The sequence below is a fragment of the Rhyacophila brunnea genome, unplaced genomic scaffold, assembly GCF_057557595.1.
Source record: "Rhyacophila brunnea isolate RB1 unplaced genomic scaffold, BYU_Rbru_1.0 scaffold_8, whole genome shotgun sequence".
NCBI lineage: Eukaryota > Metazoa > Arthropoda > Insecta > Trichoptera > Rhyacophilidae > Rhyacophila > Rhyacophila brunnea.
Window position 1 is genome coordinate 6095847 of NW_028233350.1, and position 18800 is coordinate 6114646.

General features: G+C 32.2%; 1 protein-coding gene across 2 annotated transcripts in view; it reads right to left on the reverse strand.

The window, feature by feature from the left end:
• Positions 1-18800, reverse strand: part of LOC147063852 (putative G protein-coupled receptor Mth-like 1) — a 134245-nt gene that overhangs the window by 17093 nt on the left and 98352 nt on the right. The window lies entirely within an intron of this gene.

Here is an 18800-nt window from a genome sequence, read left to right on the forward strand (position 1 = left end):
GAGTGATATTGGTGCGAACAATTAATATTTGCCAGTATATACTGATTGTAAATGAACCCACAAAAAAGTAAAAAGAAATGCTTTAAAAGAGCAATCACTCTTCAGGTGGACAAGGATTGCATTGGTAGCATACCTAGAAGATAACTAGGCGGAAAATTCATTTTATTACCATTATTATAAGGAAAGAATCCGTATGTCCTTAAGTAGAGAAATCTAAGAAATCTATTGTAGACTTGATCCAACTTAATTGCGTGGACGGTCTGTTAGGACTCAAAGTAATGCTGGCATATTCAAGAATAATCAACACAATGATACGTAAAATGTACGTAGCACTCAGACGTTTTCAAATGATCTTGAAACCCTCATAACAAAAGCAAGCATTTTACTAGATCTAGTACTGATGTTAAGAATAATGATAATGTGTCTACTAAGTGAGTGAAACACGTATTGTATTAAATATAATTTTCCATGTGTGATGTTTTCGATATAATGTTGGCTGTATTATGTAGATTTTAAAAATACTACACGAAATTGTATCGGAATATTCGTTTGCATTAATACCATTTTTCAAAACTCATAATATACCATGGAAAAAACCACCAATCATGTACTAATGCTATGTCATAATTCGTCGTGTTTTTTTTGCCTTTCCTGTTTTTTTTTTCTTTAAATAAAGTCGAGTCGATTTTGAAGGCATAGCGAGAATATAATATCTCAATTAATGTATACCATTATCTGGTTTATTATAAAGGATAGTCCACCACCTCCACGTATTTCATTATCTGCAGCAGCGCCTATTCGTCCCATCGTCCAGACGGCAGCAGCAAATCGCTACAGCGCACGAAATGGAAAAAAATGCGAACCGGAGCGCTCGATAGTTTTTTGAAGATATTTACATAGTTAGAATTTTATGTGTATTTCATAAAAATAAGCGTGTTAGGTTTTCTATTATTATGGCCTACCTAGCTCAGGCAGTCAAATTATTTTTTCCACGAGACGGAGCGATAATTTTACCGTTTTCACGAACAGGAACGGCGCTCTGGTTCATTTCGAACCCTGGAATAGCACAAATTCTTAAATGTTTTTTACTATACAGTATACACAATTAGTGAAAATGGTCTAATGTGTGCAACTGGAGGTAGGTGGTATAATCAAATCATCTTGCTTCTCCATAATTCATCAGTAACGTAATTTATTTGTTTATTTTTTTATGAAAACGTTTTATGATTGAATGGATAATGTAAAACATTTTACTGGCGATCAGGTTCTAAGTTGGTACACGGCTGATAACTTGACTAGGTACGCTTACCGAATCATAAAAAACTAAGTTTTTCTAACCGTCTTTTTTCTGCGCGAGAAAAATATTACAGACTAAAAGGTCATACAGATCAAACATAATGTGATTTCACGCTGTGCTAACATCTTTTTATCCATTTTATCCAAGATTAACAGAATTCTCGCTGTGAGGAAAATCTCATGATACAATAATTCCTACATATTAATTTGTTAGACACGTTTAAAGATTGCTGATACTGAATTGTTACTTTTTAATTGTTGTATTTACCTACTGTTTATTTTTTATATTATAAATAATGTCTTATAATTCTACGCTTGTTATTGGGATAAACTTAATGTAATAATTATCATTTATTCAATTTAGACATCCTTCGGGGAAATCAAGTTAACAATTCGAAGATAATATATGAGAAAATAAATTTATTTGAAGCAAAAAAATATCACTGCTAATTGATTGAATACAATAGTGATATAACAATTAAAACTATGATATAATTACATAAAAATGATTTACAATCGCAATTTCTTCATTGTCATTGACAATGTCATGAGTCATGAGTATTGGTTCATTTCAATCTCGAGCTCTCTCTCCAATTGGCCATGGCCGCCACAAGGGAAGGGGGTTGACAGGGTTCTAGACAAAAGACCCGGGCATAGGAAGGACTCGTCGTGGCGGATCGAGCAGCTAAGTGAGATTAACATACATCACAATTGAAATTAATGGTAAAAAAGTCAATATGTGGTTGTGCGTTGCAATTCGATACGGTACTTAAATGATAATTCCCGTGTAGAATTTGGGAAACACTACTGTAGAGAATCACACTGCCCTTAACCTTAGCGATAGGTAGATGGGCCTGCCAAGGGTGCCGGACGAAATCCCGAAGGCCGAAATCCCAAATGCTGAAATTCCGAAAGCGAAATCCCGAAAGCGAGATCCCGAATGCCGAAATCCCGAATGGCCAAAATCCCGAATGGCCGGAATCCCGAAAGCCGAAATCCCGAAAAATAAAAAATACAAACAGTAATTGTATAATTATTAAATATTTGTTTGACATATCACAATTATCACTTGAAAATTGTGATATCTCAGTTAAATTAATTTAGGGATTTAATTAATGTTAATTTGAAATAACAGCGCCTTGCTTTTTTACCATTTTTTTTCAATGGATCTGATGGTGTCGGCTAATTTTCCTTTATACAAATTACATTAATTGTACTTTATACAATAAATTATTTATGTTTTATCTCGACTTGCAAAATACTACTATTGTAATATATAGCACTTGTTTTTTATCAATCGTGCAATGAATAATTAATAATTATGGAGATATGTTATCTTTTAAAGCCACAGCATTTTTTAAAGAAAGAATAGGAAATATCTAATTACAATAAATCAAGTCGATAAGACCTCCACGTTAACCGCAAAACTAGTACCTAATTAATTACCCTTCAGAAGGTTACTATAATTATAATTAATATTAATTAATAATTATTATCAACTTATATACATACTATTTTGATTGCATTATTTTTTTATCAATGTTTTTTTTAATTAAAAATATAAAATACATTGTAACTATGAATTATTTAAAATATTTTCTACCCCTTTAAGAGAGATCTCAATTAACATTTTTTAATGATATATGTACATATCAATAAAATAATATGCAATAAGAAAATATATGATACTTATACTCACATAATATAATATAACAAAAATACGTTTTATAAAGTTTTTATTAATTTTAAAATACGTACCTACTAATCTTTTTAATATTTTTATATTCTTACTAAATAATTAAAGCACTTTAAAATGTAATTTAATAGGCTCGCGCCTATTAAATTGCCCCGAGAGACGCAGGTTCGATTCCTGCGGGGAGTCTTATTTTTTTCAAAGGATTTCAAATAAAAAGTATTTCAAGTTATACACATTTATATTTTTATAAAATCGATGTTTTTTAAAATAATTATAAAAAATATTAAAACTATGAATTAGTCAAAAATCTGTGCGAGAATAAGTAGAAAATTTAATAAACTAAATTTTAATTATAAATAATATGATCATAAAATATAATTTAATAATAACGTAACTGTGGACATAAATATGTAACAATTTTATTTAAATTTATTTATTGAAAATATTTTTCTTTTTAGTGTTCTTTTAGTTCAGATACATATTTATTAATTAATCCAGTTGAAATTGTAAATTATCAAAAAAAAAATGTTTCAAATTGCAAGCTTCGTATTTTTCCGCTAGGTGCCTCTGCTGGTATGCCTCTCCCCCTTAATTTACAGCCCTTTATAATTTTCCACTACTAAGCAACGCATGACCTGCCTGCCCACACGGGACCTTACTGCTTATGCTTCTTAATTATTCTCGACTCGTAATTCAATTTTTGAATGGATCATTAGGTAATTACTGCTTTATATTATAATAACATCTCGAAATCATTGTAGCCTGTTTTGCGTACATATTAATTATGTACCTACGTATCAAAAAAAAAAACACATAAAAACATCCTTCATATTATGGCATATACCAATGGTTATTTTTTTTGGTTTAGGAAATGAAAACGTACATACATAAATCGAAACATACCTATCTATTAATTGATATACAAATTTAATATATTACTGTACGAATATTTGTGTACTAAAAAACTTGAATTAATATCTAACGCAAGATAATTATCTTAATCAAAAAAAAATCTTGTTACAATCATAAAAAAATATGATATAGGTAAGACGATTTACCCTTGACTATTTTTTGCAATTCGCAATACAAAAAAAATGTATTTCTGTAGTATTAAAATATACTTACCAATAAATAAAGCAAACATCTTGTCCGCTTCAGGGAAGAGCACTATATCAACTTCCATTATACAAATGTCCTCTATACATGTTTTACGATGATTAAATGACAGGCATTTGCTTAATCCGTGAAGCCTATGCTCTGGGTTCATACACAATATTATTTGACCATGTCCGATCCTAATAAGATTATATGGGCCTCCACAAAGTGGAGGTTTGTATTGACAGATTTTTGTTTTTACGAGAAATGGATGTCAGCCACTTGCTCACTCTGACTCATACACAAATTGAAAAACGATATGTGTAGGTACTTGACAGACCCAGGATTCGAACCTGGGACCCACGACGCTATAGGCCGACGCTTAAGCCACTTGGCCATCGTGGGTAAACTCAATATAATCACTATAAAATAAACATCATAGGAATTTAACCCGACATCAGAAATAAAACGAGCGGCCCGTGGATCAAAGGGCAAGCATTGTAATTTATTTTCTATGTTGGGTATATTAAAGATATTCATTAAAATCAATCAGTGATTCTGGAATGCTTTATTATATTTTTACATTGTTTGTTGGCAATATTGAATTTTTGTTTATAAATAAAAAAATAAATAGAATTGCCACGTGCTGTTTTTGTCAGAGCATTGGAGCGGAGCTCGGAGCAGGAGCACGGAGCAAGAGCACGGAGCAAGAGCACGGAGCAGGAGCACGGAGCAGTGGAGCAAAGGAGTTTTACCCGGGCCAGGAGCGGAGCCAGAGTACCGAAAATTTATAGTGCTTCACTGCTCCGGATGTTTTTTTTATTATTAAATGTTTGTCCTAAAATCCAATGAAAATAAATTATATTTTGACACTTTACAACACTAAAATTATTTGAAATACGGCAACATTGTCGAGTGATAAATTACCTCACCTTTTTTGACAGAAGAGGCAGATAATGAAAGACGATTTGCTGTCGGTATTTTGTTCAATAGAATTAATAATGAAAAGGACGATTATTTCAAAGCTAGGAACTTATTTTTTTTATTTTAACATTTGTATAAGTACATATAATACAGATTAAAACTTTTTACTCGGAGCAGAGCAGACCCTGGAGCGGAGCTGGAGCAAGTAATAGGTTCCGGAGAGGAGCTGGAGTGGAGCAACTCAAAAAAAGGTCCGCTCCAACCTCTGGCGTAACGTTTTACTTTGGTTGCTTACTTACTTACTGTGATTCACAAATTTTACGTGATTGTTAATTTAAATCAGGTATGTCCAACGTGTCGATCGCTGGATAGATTTTGGTTGATTGCACCATAGACTCATAGAAATTGAATCTTAAAAATGTAAAAAACGTATACATTCAGTTCTAATATAATAAGATTCCATTAAAGTTTGAGGGGAAACTATTAAACATTTTGTTTTTCTTGGCCAGCTTACATGAAAGTCGTTTTTACATTAACCATTAGGAAACCCGTGTGACCGTATCATTCACTGGCTGCCGCAGGAGTGAGTCAGTGTTGCCATATTTTCAAAGTGGAATTATAGTACAGAGCAATGACATTAGTACACAGCCTCCGAAATTATAGTATTTCGGCAAAAAATATAATACGTGTTGAATGGCCAATACTTTTCTGCATTTTCAATTAGACGACGTTTTAATGTCAAGTAATTAACGTCATCTTTTTTTTAGTTCTCCCGGATTACTTTAGCAATATTTCTCATCTGTTGTTTTCAAAATTGTAGTATTTTAGGCGTAGGTACTATACACCCACGATGGCCACGTGGCTTAAGCGCCGGTCTGTAGGTCCCAGGTTCGAATCCTGGGTTGGCAAGTACACATATTGTTTTTCAATTTGTGCATGAGTCAGAGTATGGACCTAATAGGTTGAGCAAAGTGGCTGACATCCATTTCTCGTAAAAATAAAATCTGTTAATACAAACCTCCACTCTGTGAAGGCCCATATGATCCTATTTGGAACGGACATGGTTGAAAGAAGAAGAAAAGAAAGACTATACCTACCCATTTTATATCGTACAATCGTACATAGTACGCAGACGAAAATTATAGTACAAATACTATAATTATAGTACGTTTGGCAACACTGGAGTGAGTATAAAAGAATGTCTGAATCCCTGCACATTAAATTTAGACATAATTTCCCCTTACCGTCGCGCAGGTGGCTCTTTTCATAGTAGCAGAATAGTTTGACTATTAGTGAAAAGAGTGCCCAAAATCTTATCATTTTCACGACGAATGAGTAATTGAGTATTCTTTATAGCAGCAATTTCCAAACTGGAAGGCGCGGAGTGTTGCAAAGGGAGGCGCGAAAAGTTTAACACAATAATTATTAATGTAGCCACAGGTTTGCAGTTTGCAAATGCATAGTTTATAAAACGGCCGCTAGTTATAAACTACACAAAAAAGTCCTATAAAAGGTTGTTTGCAAACCTGTCTGAAAATATGGTGACTAATTTTATATTACCTCAGTTCTATACTATTGTGAAGCGCGCTGGCTATCTCGTGAAATGTATTTACTGAGTTTATTACAAAATATTTTATTTGTATATCTATATTTATATTATATACAAAAATTTATTTACAGAGTTCTTGGTTAGTTTGCTAATGCACTTTTCACATTATTTTATTAATAGTAATTATTTCAAGCCTGTTAAATATTTTAAATATGTGGTTGTGCGTTGTAATTCGATGCGATAACTATATGATGATTGATATAAGTTAGGAAACACTACATTAGAGCACCACACTGCCCTAAACCTCAGCGATACGTAAGTGGGCCCGCCAAAGATCCTGGCCTGGGAACCGCTTCAGGATGTGGGGCCCATGATAGATCCATTTGTCAATGAACGATGATGAATTTGGATTGACTAATATTGAAATTGATTGTGCTAATAAACAAGCACATTCGTCGCATTAAAAACAAATTAATTTAAAAATGAATATAATAAGTAGTAAAACCTTGTTTATTTTTATATTTTTTTTTCCATTTTTATATTAGTACATTGTTTAAAAAGGTGTCTGTATTATTAAATGAAATAAAGGGGGGGAGGCGCCAAGATTAGATTTTTTTTAAAGGGAGGCGTAGTAACATAAACTTTGGAAACCACTGCTTTATAGCAAATGCTATTCCTCAGCAGTGGCGATGCGCCTTTGAGAGCGCTGGAGCGGTGAACACCTACCCACTCAATTTATGCGAAAAGTTTTTTTTTTTTAAATAAGTATTTCATTTATTAAAAGTGTTCTGATCTATTACCGTAGACATTAATTCATATACAAAAACAAATTGTAATAAGTATGTGTTTTTAACCGGCTATTTTAAATATAATATACAATAATTCACGGGTCGCGCTGGCATCGTCCGTGTGGTTTCGCTTTGCCAAATGCAATGCTATTCGTGAGCGCGTTCCTCGATCGCTCAAGCAATCATGCCTTGTAATGAGAATGAGTGCGACAGCAATAATATTCGTCTGTAGGTGATAGCGTGAGATGGCAATACTTCTTGGAGCGCCACTCACTGTCGCCAAGGCGCGTTCCATACTCGAACCGTATAAACGTATAACCAAAAAAAGACTTTGTCAACGAACATTTTCACACACGGTTTATACGTTTGAGTTGCGCGAGCCGCTCAAGCCTCGTAAGACGCCCAGTAAAACCTCGCGAAAGCGGATTCATATTATTAATAATTATTGTCTGTTATTTACAGCTTGGATATTTTTTATAATGCTGATATTGCCTCAGCATTATTAAACATTATAATAGAAAAAAATCTTATTGAGACATTTACGAAAACGGTTTTACTATTAAACTTAATTATTTGCACTATTCCGATGACATCAGTGGAAAGTGAAAGATGTTTTTCCACACTCAAACGGATCAAGTATTTTAGCAGAAACACCATCACGCAACCAAGATTGAAGGCATTATATATGCTCAGTATCCAAAAAAGAATGAATTTGTGTCGATGAAAAACAGAAGAATGGATTTCTCATACAAATAAACAATAACATAGGTACTTAAAAAAAAGTGAACTCCCAGTAAAATAACTCACCGATCGCCACTGTTCCTCAGACAAATATAATTCGTTTAAAAACACTGCCAGCCAGTTATGATACTGGATTTGATCTAAATAATAATGGTACAGTGTATAAAAAAACTAGACTATAAACTGTATACTTGTGATAACATTTTAGTAGCATTTATTCCAGTATTGCCCAAGCAAATAAATCGTAAATCACATAGTGAAACTTTCTACTAATTTGTTAGGAATACGATTTTTACATATTCTTAATACTAATCATTAGTACTTAGTACTTACTAGTTGTACTACCGACACGTGTAAACAGACCGAATACTAATGCTTATTACTAATGCGACCTGTTTACACGTGGTGGTATTACTACGAGTAGTGAGTACTAAAGCTTGTGTAAACAGGCCTATACTCTAAATTAACGAACTTTGAACATATTTGAATAAAAAAATCTGCAGTATAATGTGACAATCAGTGACAACAATAATAATTGAAGGGTAAGATACAACACGGAGATCTATAACTATTTTATCAATTTCGATTAGGAGCATGGCCCCCACATCCTGAAGCGGGCCCCCAGGCCAGGTTATTTGCGGTCCTCCTAACCTATCGCTAAGGTTAAAGGCAGTATGACGCTCTACAATCCAAATGGTATTCGAATCAAAATTAAGGGTATATTTTTAACGATTTTTGTATTTTGTAATATAAGCGCGACCCACATTGAGGTGCATGTCACGGTTAATTTTAAGTTTCTACGTGTGCGTACGTTAAAATACTTGCGGAATGACATCCATAATAATAGAACCCAACCTGCAGACTATAGATAATAGACAACATTTTAATAGAAAATACATAGTGCCAACCGCTAAAAACAAAAAAACAGTGATTTTGACATGACGTTCGAAAAGTGTAGGCATGTGGAACATGATAAAAACGTTCAAAACGTCATGCCGGAGTCGATGCAGTGCAGTTCAACGTGAGGTAACCTCATTGTTGTTTTAGTGATTATGGCAGATTTTGCCAACTGATAATGTTCGTTTAAAGGTTCAAAATCTGCTACGGGATGGGAGCATCAGTCTGATAACATTTAAAACACCAAAAACAATGACATTACACACTTTTTTCTCGTAGCGGCAGCCCGTGACAGTAGGCGACATGCACCATGACATGCACCTCAATTGGGTCGCGCTTTATCCACTTGAATCATGGAATTGTCGAATTGAATGAATTGAATACACAATAATCAAAAATTACATCGCATAACCGCATATTTTAAAATTTCAATGTTTAAGTAGTAGAATAGCGCCGCAGGCGACTATTTTTTACTTTTGAAGAAAATTTGTGATATGCCGGGGCCCCAGGCTAGAGCCCTATCAGCCCCCGCCACCCCTTATGGAGGGGGGCATGATTAGGAGACCGCCATGGATAGGCTATGTGTATATTATGAACGACAAAAAACCTGCAAAGAGAGTAATATCAAGTATTCCAATAGAACATAGAAAATGAGGCAATTGAAAGTTTCACTGGCTACATAAAGCTACTAATGACGACTATATTATTGAAATACCAAACAGGAAAACTGTCATTATATATAGAGGAAAGGTTTTTCCCTACACCAGGTTGTGGTACTCATGATGATGATGTCTCTGTAGAAGAAGATTTTACTGAGTTATCTTTGATTGAAAATAACTGACATCTAAAATTATCAACCACATACTTTTTATCTAAATAACATTTTGAAAAATCATTTGAATCGCGTCTTAATTACCATATTTTGAGAACAAAATTAATGTAAGGAACGACTCGTTGATTTTAATGTATTACATATTATTAATATAACTTGTTTGTTACGGCTTTCTTGCTAATGTAACATTCTATTCGCGCTGAAAAATAAAATTGCAAGAGACAGCGCAGCGGAAAAAAACTATTTATATAAAATTTAATGAACTATTTTTTTGTATAACATTCTACGCGTTCAATCACGTTATTTTTAAATCACAATTCCGTTCGGGAATCCAGAATTAAATTTTTAATCACAGGCTTAAGCTAAAGTGAATGATGTTCGATGACGAATGGGACACTAAAAAACACAGCTGGTATAAGCCATCATGATGATCTTAAAACAGGGTCAAATATTTCAAAATACATTTTTATACTTGTAATAATTTGAGTCTAAAATATGTATTTTTATTAAATTTGATGATACAAATATGCTACGATTTAATAGCCCATATTATTGTGCTTGTAGAATACACATACAAATTTAAGTACATTCTCAGATTTGAATTGTTTAACTTTTTAACAAAAAGTGGGTGTGCATATAAATTTTCGAAAGAAAGTAGGATCTTCGCATCTATTCTATACACAAGACTGCTATCGGCAGCTATCGAGGGTAGTTTTTCATATTTTGTATCGAAATATTAGCACTAATTATTGGTTTCGAGACATTTAAACCCTGGAAATCCACTGCTTTTAAGATGGTCGAGAGAGTTCGGTCGTCGCTTGACTGATACAACAGATGAGTGCCGTCCAACTGATTGCCTGAGACAGTTAAAATATATATACATATATATAAACTAAAATAACTAAATCTTTTGATATCCTAAGTTTTCCCTAGTATATAGAATATCTCCTCTAGTTCCCTGGATATCTTCATGAGTACCTACACAAAATAGCCACCGCATTAACTATTTTGATTTATATTATGCTTACCAGCTGTCATTGGCAATTGTGCGTATTTTCTCATTGTTATTTTGTTATGATCTTTAATTATTGTGTATCTATATATTAATTCCCTATGTAATGTTTATATTATTTAAGAAAGTTCTCTATAATAAATAAGTTTAAAAAATTAAAATTAAAAATTAACAATCAGTAAAACAATAGAAATTGTATGTTAGTAATTAATTACAATAAAAAAATAACGAAGCTGGTAAACATTTACACACGGACATAGGTATTATTAATAAAATAATTACACGATAAAAAGAACTTTTTATATTCCACGTTTTAAAATTTTCTGTTGAATCAGATAAACTTGACAATTCTATGTATTAATAATTTAGGACAAATAAGGCAATTGTCAACAAATCATTTTTTTGCTATTTTGCAACAAACAAACAAATATAGAATACTGAAATGTCATTTTGATTTCCATAGTAACGCACGTATATATTAATAATTTAGTTGCTAGGACCACCCCTTAGCAACCAATAATAGTGGATTGAAATAACTTTTCATACAAAACAGAATTAACTGAAAATGAATTCAATTCTACTCAAAGATGGCTAAAAGTATTAAAAGAATGCATTGGCATCGTGTTCTGATATATTCTAAAAGTTTCAAATGTGTAGCTAGTCGGGAAGTTAGTTAAAAATCGATTGCAAGATTTGTACTGGATAAACAACCACCGGACAAACAAGAATACGATCTAAGAAAAACGTGGTAGTAATAATAAACAGTTTACGATACTAAATTCTTTTGCGTTAACAAATTTATAATTTCTGTGGTATCGATGAAATTCCATAACAAAAGAACACAACTGGCTGATTCGTATTTAATTGATATTCATAATTTGTAAATAATGAACATAATTACCACATAATTAAATTCGTTGGTCAAAGTTATGCCAATGTATTTCTTGGATATGCTGTCGATAGGTACCAAATACCGGTTTTATATTGTTTTGTATACGACAGCTGATGGCAAAAATACAGGTTTTGTTCGAGAAGAAAATATCTGACTAGAGGTGATAATTATTGGTAAACATACCTATGGCCGTCTTTAAATTTAATATTTCTCCATTTAACAAGTAGGTAACAAAAATAATGATATACCTACGTTCAAGACTATTTCTAAAAGCGTATAATGAAACAAAAGTGTTATCACATTAAAATGTAAACAATTCAACGCCATATTGTAATTTGTATTTTGGCAACACAGATAATTTAAATATTACTATTTTTAGAACATTTTTATGATATGATTCTTGACGATATACTCAAAAAAATATCATGATACTTCTGAAAATGATAATGTTATTTCAGAATACCATGACCAGTAGGTGCAACGTACAATTTTATGATATGCGGCAAAGCACACTGAAAGTACCCGTTTAGGTGGCATGCGCGTATCGCATGGCTGCTTGCAGTGTGCTTCGCCACTAAGATCCGATTTGTTACGAGTCATTATGCCAAGCAATGACTAATAGCAATCAATCGAAACCTTTCACAATCAAAATTATTTTATTTTATTTATAAATATCTCACCCCACATTACGCCTAACTAGAGCATAGAGCTATATAAATAAGAACCCGTGGGTACACGCGGCCGGTCAAAAAATACATATTGTTTTTTCAGTGTATATTTGATCCGGTGCAAAGACCTATGTGCTCCGCTAACGTTCGAACATAGTAGAAACTCCATCTTGTGTCGATCTGCTCGAGTGTGTGGACGCAACGGCGAGCATGCTTCTGAGTCAACATGTTCGATCAAACGAAACCATCGAGCAAGAACGTGCGTGGGTACTTAGCTTTAGGGCGACATTTTTTTTGCACACAAACGGCTACACCTCTGGTGTTGACCCTGACAATAATTATTTGTAAATAAATACTGAAACGGATTTATTTGATTTACGTTTCAGTCAGTGATAAGTCAAAATAAATAAGATTTCTCTACCAACGACGTTGATAAATTCCAATTCACTAAAAATACCATTAGTATGTGATGATAATAGCTTCTAGCACAATTCAAAAATCGTTTAATAGACCGCAAAGAAAACAGATGGATGAGACCGCCGTATGTAAACATCACCGATCGAGTAATTTTAACAAACTTATTATTAATATTAAAGAAGTAAGTATTCGTGTGGTTTTCTTAATCAACGATTCGTGTTTGTGTTTACTAATGGTGGCAAACCAAGAGTCCGTAGTCACGAATCTGACGCATATTTATATTACAAATACACAATGGCCGAATAACATTACTTGGGAATAACCAGAAATCTCTTATGCATACAGTCCATACGAATAAGCACTTATTTGATTTAAAATGAGTATGTACCTACTTCTTTCAGTCATAATATTTAAAATCTACGTAATTCGTTAATTTAAAATGTACCTACGGTTCAAGGAACAAACAAATCGTCGCCCTCAAGGAAGAACTCACCAACCAACAAAAGTAAAGTCTTGAGATAATAGGCTTTTAAACTTTTTGAAAAATTAAAATTGCTCAAATTAGATAACAAAGACACGTAGTTGGTGAATATTTTGTTTTTATAATTTTTAACTTAAAACGTATAGTTAGAATTTTGGTGATTTTTTCTAAGATAGAGTTAAAAATTTCAAAATTGCCTGTGTAAATAACTCATTTTGAGCAAAAACTGTATTTATTGAGTTCTTCCTTGAGGGTGACGAAATAATCATTAAAAGTATCTTATATTTTGAGTCATATTTGTATTACAAATTGTTTATTTACTTAATTTGTAAAAATTACTCATTAAAAATTGACGTTACAATCAATGTTCGCGTGTGCGCTCGCACATCTACCAAAATATGTCCGCACACATGTTTTCATCCCCCGCACAGTTCTCACACAAAAACATTGTAAAAGAAAGTTTCAAGAAGGGATCACCATATCCGTCCCGTTATATAGCATGCCAAAGTATACGAAAAAAAGATACGTATTATAGTGTTTGGCAATGACCACCTATGTGCCGGATCCTGTACATTTCTTAGTCTTTGACATGTTTCAACATGCAAGAAACATTGTCAGTACAGTCTCATAGTAGTCCTTATTGTGAAAACACCACAGTTCTTACAATATTTTTTAAACGGTAAAAGTGTTCGTGCCAAAAAGTAGTGTTTTTTACTTAAAATATTTATAATACAAAACTAATAATCAATTTTTGTAATAAATAACTACAGGTGTGTTTAGTGTACGTAACAAACAATATTCAAGTTAACAATACGATTGCTTGCGCAGTTAAATAATATATAGTACAATTTATTATTAGGTATACTTATTAATTAAAGAAAACTTATCCCCTAAAATTTTTGGAATGGTTCTCTGAAATTGTTAAAACAGAAATACCATCTTCAATAAGTAAAAAATTGGTGATATATTTGTTTATTCAGAAACAGATGATTGTGTCGAACGCATCATATGCTCCGCAGCAAATATACAAGGAGAATTCACGTCTAGAAATAAACGGAATGAATGGAGGTTGTACATTAAACTTAAATGCATTTAAGTCAAAAAGTACACCGAGATGCTGTTACGAAATTGAAAAATTTGAAAAGAGATGGAATTTTGAAAATAATTACGGAAACACCCGAAGAACGAAAGAATAGGATTGAGATCGCTGAGCGCAAAAAATCTGGTTTCGATTTAGTGTTAATCGATAATGTACTATTTGGCTATAAAAATAAAAGCTTCTACGCTTTCTGTACAAGATATTCATAATCATGTATCTAACTAAATACACAGATATTCCCGAATATTATGCTTTCGAATTCGTCGGACTTTGACTTAAATTTTAAACTTTGTCATTAAAAAAGAAATAGTACCTATGTGTGTGTTTGTGGCTTTTAAATTTACCTCACCGGATGACACCAACCCTGCATAGATGCGTTGATGATCCGCACACACAATAGAAAAATTAGAGGGAACGTGGTTATAATCCGTATTGTCAAACATTATTAATTGTAAAATACGATCTTTTAATAAACAATTAAGTATTTTAAAAGTTGTGTGAGTTTTTCACTATTATATTCGAATCATTTTGTTGTGAAGGGTTTCACCTATCTATAGGGATCTGCAGGCACCTATACAGTAACAGTACTTCTAATTATACCTTCCCCCCTTATATATACCATACAAATCTAAAGAAATTTCTAGAATAGTTATATTTTATAAAAAAAATGATATTAAAAACTAAACTTAAATATAATATGTGAAATAAATAAATATTAATTGAATTGACATTTATATCGACTTTGGAAATGAAAAAGGGCGTAATCCACACAAAAACTTTTTGTTATGTTTACGGTCAAAGTTAAAATACAAAATAGACATAACCTCAAAGTACATGATAATTCACAATTTTGTTTTTATATCCTGAATCTGATCTTAAGAAAAAAACCAATAAAAATTATGTTTAAGTCGTTTTTTCCAACGTCGCTTCCTTCTCTTTTTTTAATTACTATCTAAATTTAGATAATAAAATGGCATTTGCAGCTTACATCCTTTGGACTCAGCGTGTATTTAGTCGTGTACATCGTTATTATCAACGTCAGTGAGGGTTACGCCCTTTTTCTTTTCTAATGTCGATATGGTACTCCATTATAATAGTTTCAAGACAGTTCTATAATATTTGAGTAATTTAGCCGCTCTGAACAAGCGTTGCCAATTTAGCATTTTTCTTGCCAGATCTAGCATTTTTTGATAGGCATCCAGCTTGCAAAAACCGCATCTGGCTTATGACGTTTTTGCTAGTACTTTTATGCCTTCAGCAGCTTTTAAATGTGCTGAAAATACGCTAGATATTTAGTTTATTTATTTTCATGCGCATAAAATTTCTGACACTCTGATTCAGATACTTACTTGATGCAGGTAGGTCGGTACCTATTTAAGTATGTAGTGTGAGAAATAAAACAAAAAAATAATACTTGAAACAATAGAAGCATGCATGGTGAAATTGTTTCATATAATTTAATGTATGCTTAGGGGATGTGACATCAGTTTGACGATTATCGGAATGACATGAAACGAAACTTGAACGCCGTTGGCACAATATAGGCATTTTGTTGTCAATTTTAAAATATAATTCTAATTAAATATGTAATTTTTACACGTATAAACATTTGTTTCGATTTCGACACTTTGTTATACGAGAAAGGAAAAGTATCAACTTCTTAATTAAGTACTTAATTAATTTACTTGCAATTTCATTTTCACAAAATCTAGCGTTTTTTCGTACCCTATCTGGCATGTTTGACAGTTGTCAACACTGCTCTGAACCTACCGTCAGAATTATAAAATATAATAAATTTATCGGTTAAAAGCACAATTCTTGAAAGTTTATACTTATACGTAAAATGGTCATGTCAATTGACGCCCAAGGTCGCGCGATTTGACACCTCTGGATTATTTCCTGTGGAGCTACATAAAGTCACTTGTTTATGCTCATAAACAATAATTAATTAACGCCATGGAAGCCAATATTGTTAATGTTATTCGTAATATACGGCCAGCAGTGCTCGAGAAATTGGCCCAAAATTGGACGTCCAGAATGCGCTTCGTCAAGAACAGCCTAGTCCGAAATGTGCCCGAAATCATTTTCAAAATATGTTAATATTATTCATTAATATTTCGAATAAAAATCTAGTTCTATCGAGCTTAAAAACACTTTATGAATTTCATATTTCTCATTTTAGTGGTTAATAATTATTTATGAAGTAACATTTTTTTAAATTAGTTTAAACAATTACATTTAAGCCCAACAGAATATGATTTATATTTTTAATTAATCATTATACAATTTTCAGGTCCGACTCTTCATATTATGAAATAAAATACCAATCGAAAAATAGCCTTGAACTGTGCGATCAGTTTCACGCATATTCTCCAAAGTACGTGTATTAAATTATAACCCTTTTATAACAGGCATAATAATAAACAATGGTATGATGAAGGATATTGAGCCATTTTAATTATATTAACTATGTATATCAGCAATATAATAATTAAGTAGGTACTATCAACATCATCATCAGCCTGAATCTATCCACTGCTGGATGAAGGCCTCTCCAAGCTGACTCCACTTCTCTCGGTCCTGTGCGTTGCGTTGCCACGTACTTCCGTAGAACTTTATCATTTCATCGATCCAGCGGCATCTATGTCTACCTAGCGGACGCTTTGTACCTCTCGGATACCACTGGATGACTAAATTTGTCCAAAGATTGTCATTTCTTCAAGCTATGTGTCCAGCCTATTTCCATTTGAGGTTTTTAGCAAACTCTATTACATCGAAAACCTTTGTATGTTCCCTTATCCACTCATTCCTCTTGTTGTCCTTTCGCGTTATGCCCAGCACCTCTTCATAACACGTTGTGCTACTCTAAGTTTCTAGATCTCTCTTTTACGGTCCATATTTCATACGCATATATTGTGATTACGGGAAGCACACACTGGTTGAACACTTTGCGCTTTAGGCACAGTTGGGAGGTCACTTTTAAAGACATTTTTCAGGCGGCCAAAAGCTACTATAACTACTACTATATTACTATTATACAAAAAGTACTATAACTGTGATCAAAACATTCAAAAATTAACATTTGACAATGCTTTGTTTAAACAAACCAGCGACAAACATTATCGAACAATATATCGATATTTACCTACCCTCTACTCAAATATAATTTGGAAAATTAACTTTTGTCCCTTTCTCACATTATAATATAGCTATTTCACTGATAACAGCATTGGAAAACTGTTTTTTACTTATATTTATAATATGGTAGTAGTTAGATGTGTGTTAATTATTACTTTATTACTGTTTGAAAAATACAATAATATAATTGTTCCTATTTTACCAATCAATCAATTAAATGATTTCATTTATTATTTATGCGCATCTGGTTATTGAGTTATCATCAGAATTCCCATGGCAATTTATATTATCACTGATAATTCGATAATTAACATGTGAAAAACACGAGTGATAAAAATTGACGAGTGGTATGACAAGGTGGGTGCGACTCCCATACATGGAAAAGTCACCCATGCTTCTGTGTGTTTAAAAATATTAATGTGTATAACTTGAAATTCTTTTCCTTTATTTAAAATCGAGCTTCAATATTGGGACCTAACGTAAATAAGATTTGACATAAATAAAACGGATTTCAAGTTACAAATTTAATTTTTTTTTATAAAAATCAATGTTTTTTTTTTTTAAATGAATATAAAAAATATTTAAATTATGAATTAGTAAAAAAACTCTTTGACACAATATAGAAAACTTAATAAACTAAATTTTAATAATAAATATGACCATAAAATATTATATAATAATAAGATGGGATCCTTTAACAAATTCTCATTTTATCACATTTTTTTAATTGTAAGTTTATCTTTGACTTAAAATGAAAAATATTTTTCTTTTTAATGTTTTCAGATACATATTTACTAAATAATACAGTTGAAATTGTAAATTATCAAAAAAATGTCTCAAATTGCAAGCTTTGTATTTTTCCGCTAGGTGCCTCTGGTAGGTAACTAAGAATCACCTTAAGTGCTTATGTGGTCTAATAATATTTATTGATTCAATAAAATTCACTATTTTTTTCAATTGATAGATAATATTATTTATTCAAAACAAGCAAATAGAATTGACAAAAACAAAAACAGTCCCAACAATATTATTTCAGACGTCTTAAACCATTGTTTTTGTGGGGTTATTGTATTATTCGATGCCAAAAGACCATAATATCCGGTTACACGTGGTTCAACCGAAAGCCACATATTTGTTTTAAAAATGTGATAAGAGATAAAAATAACCAATTGTTTTTTTATTAGATTACCTTATGCGATTAATATCAAACGGAACCAATTGCTCATGCCATATCCGAAATGAATAATATTATTATGTGTTATTCATTTATTACTC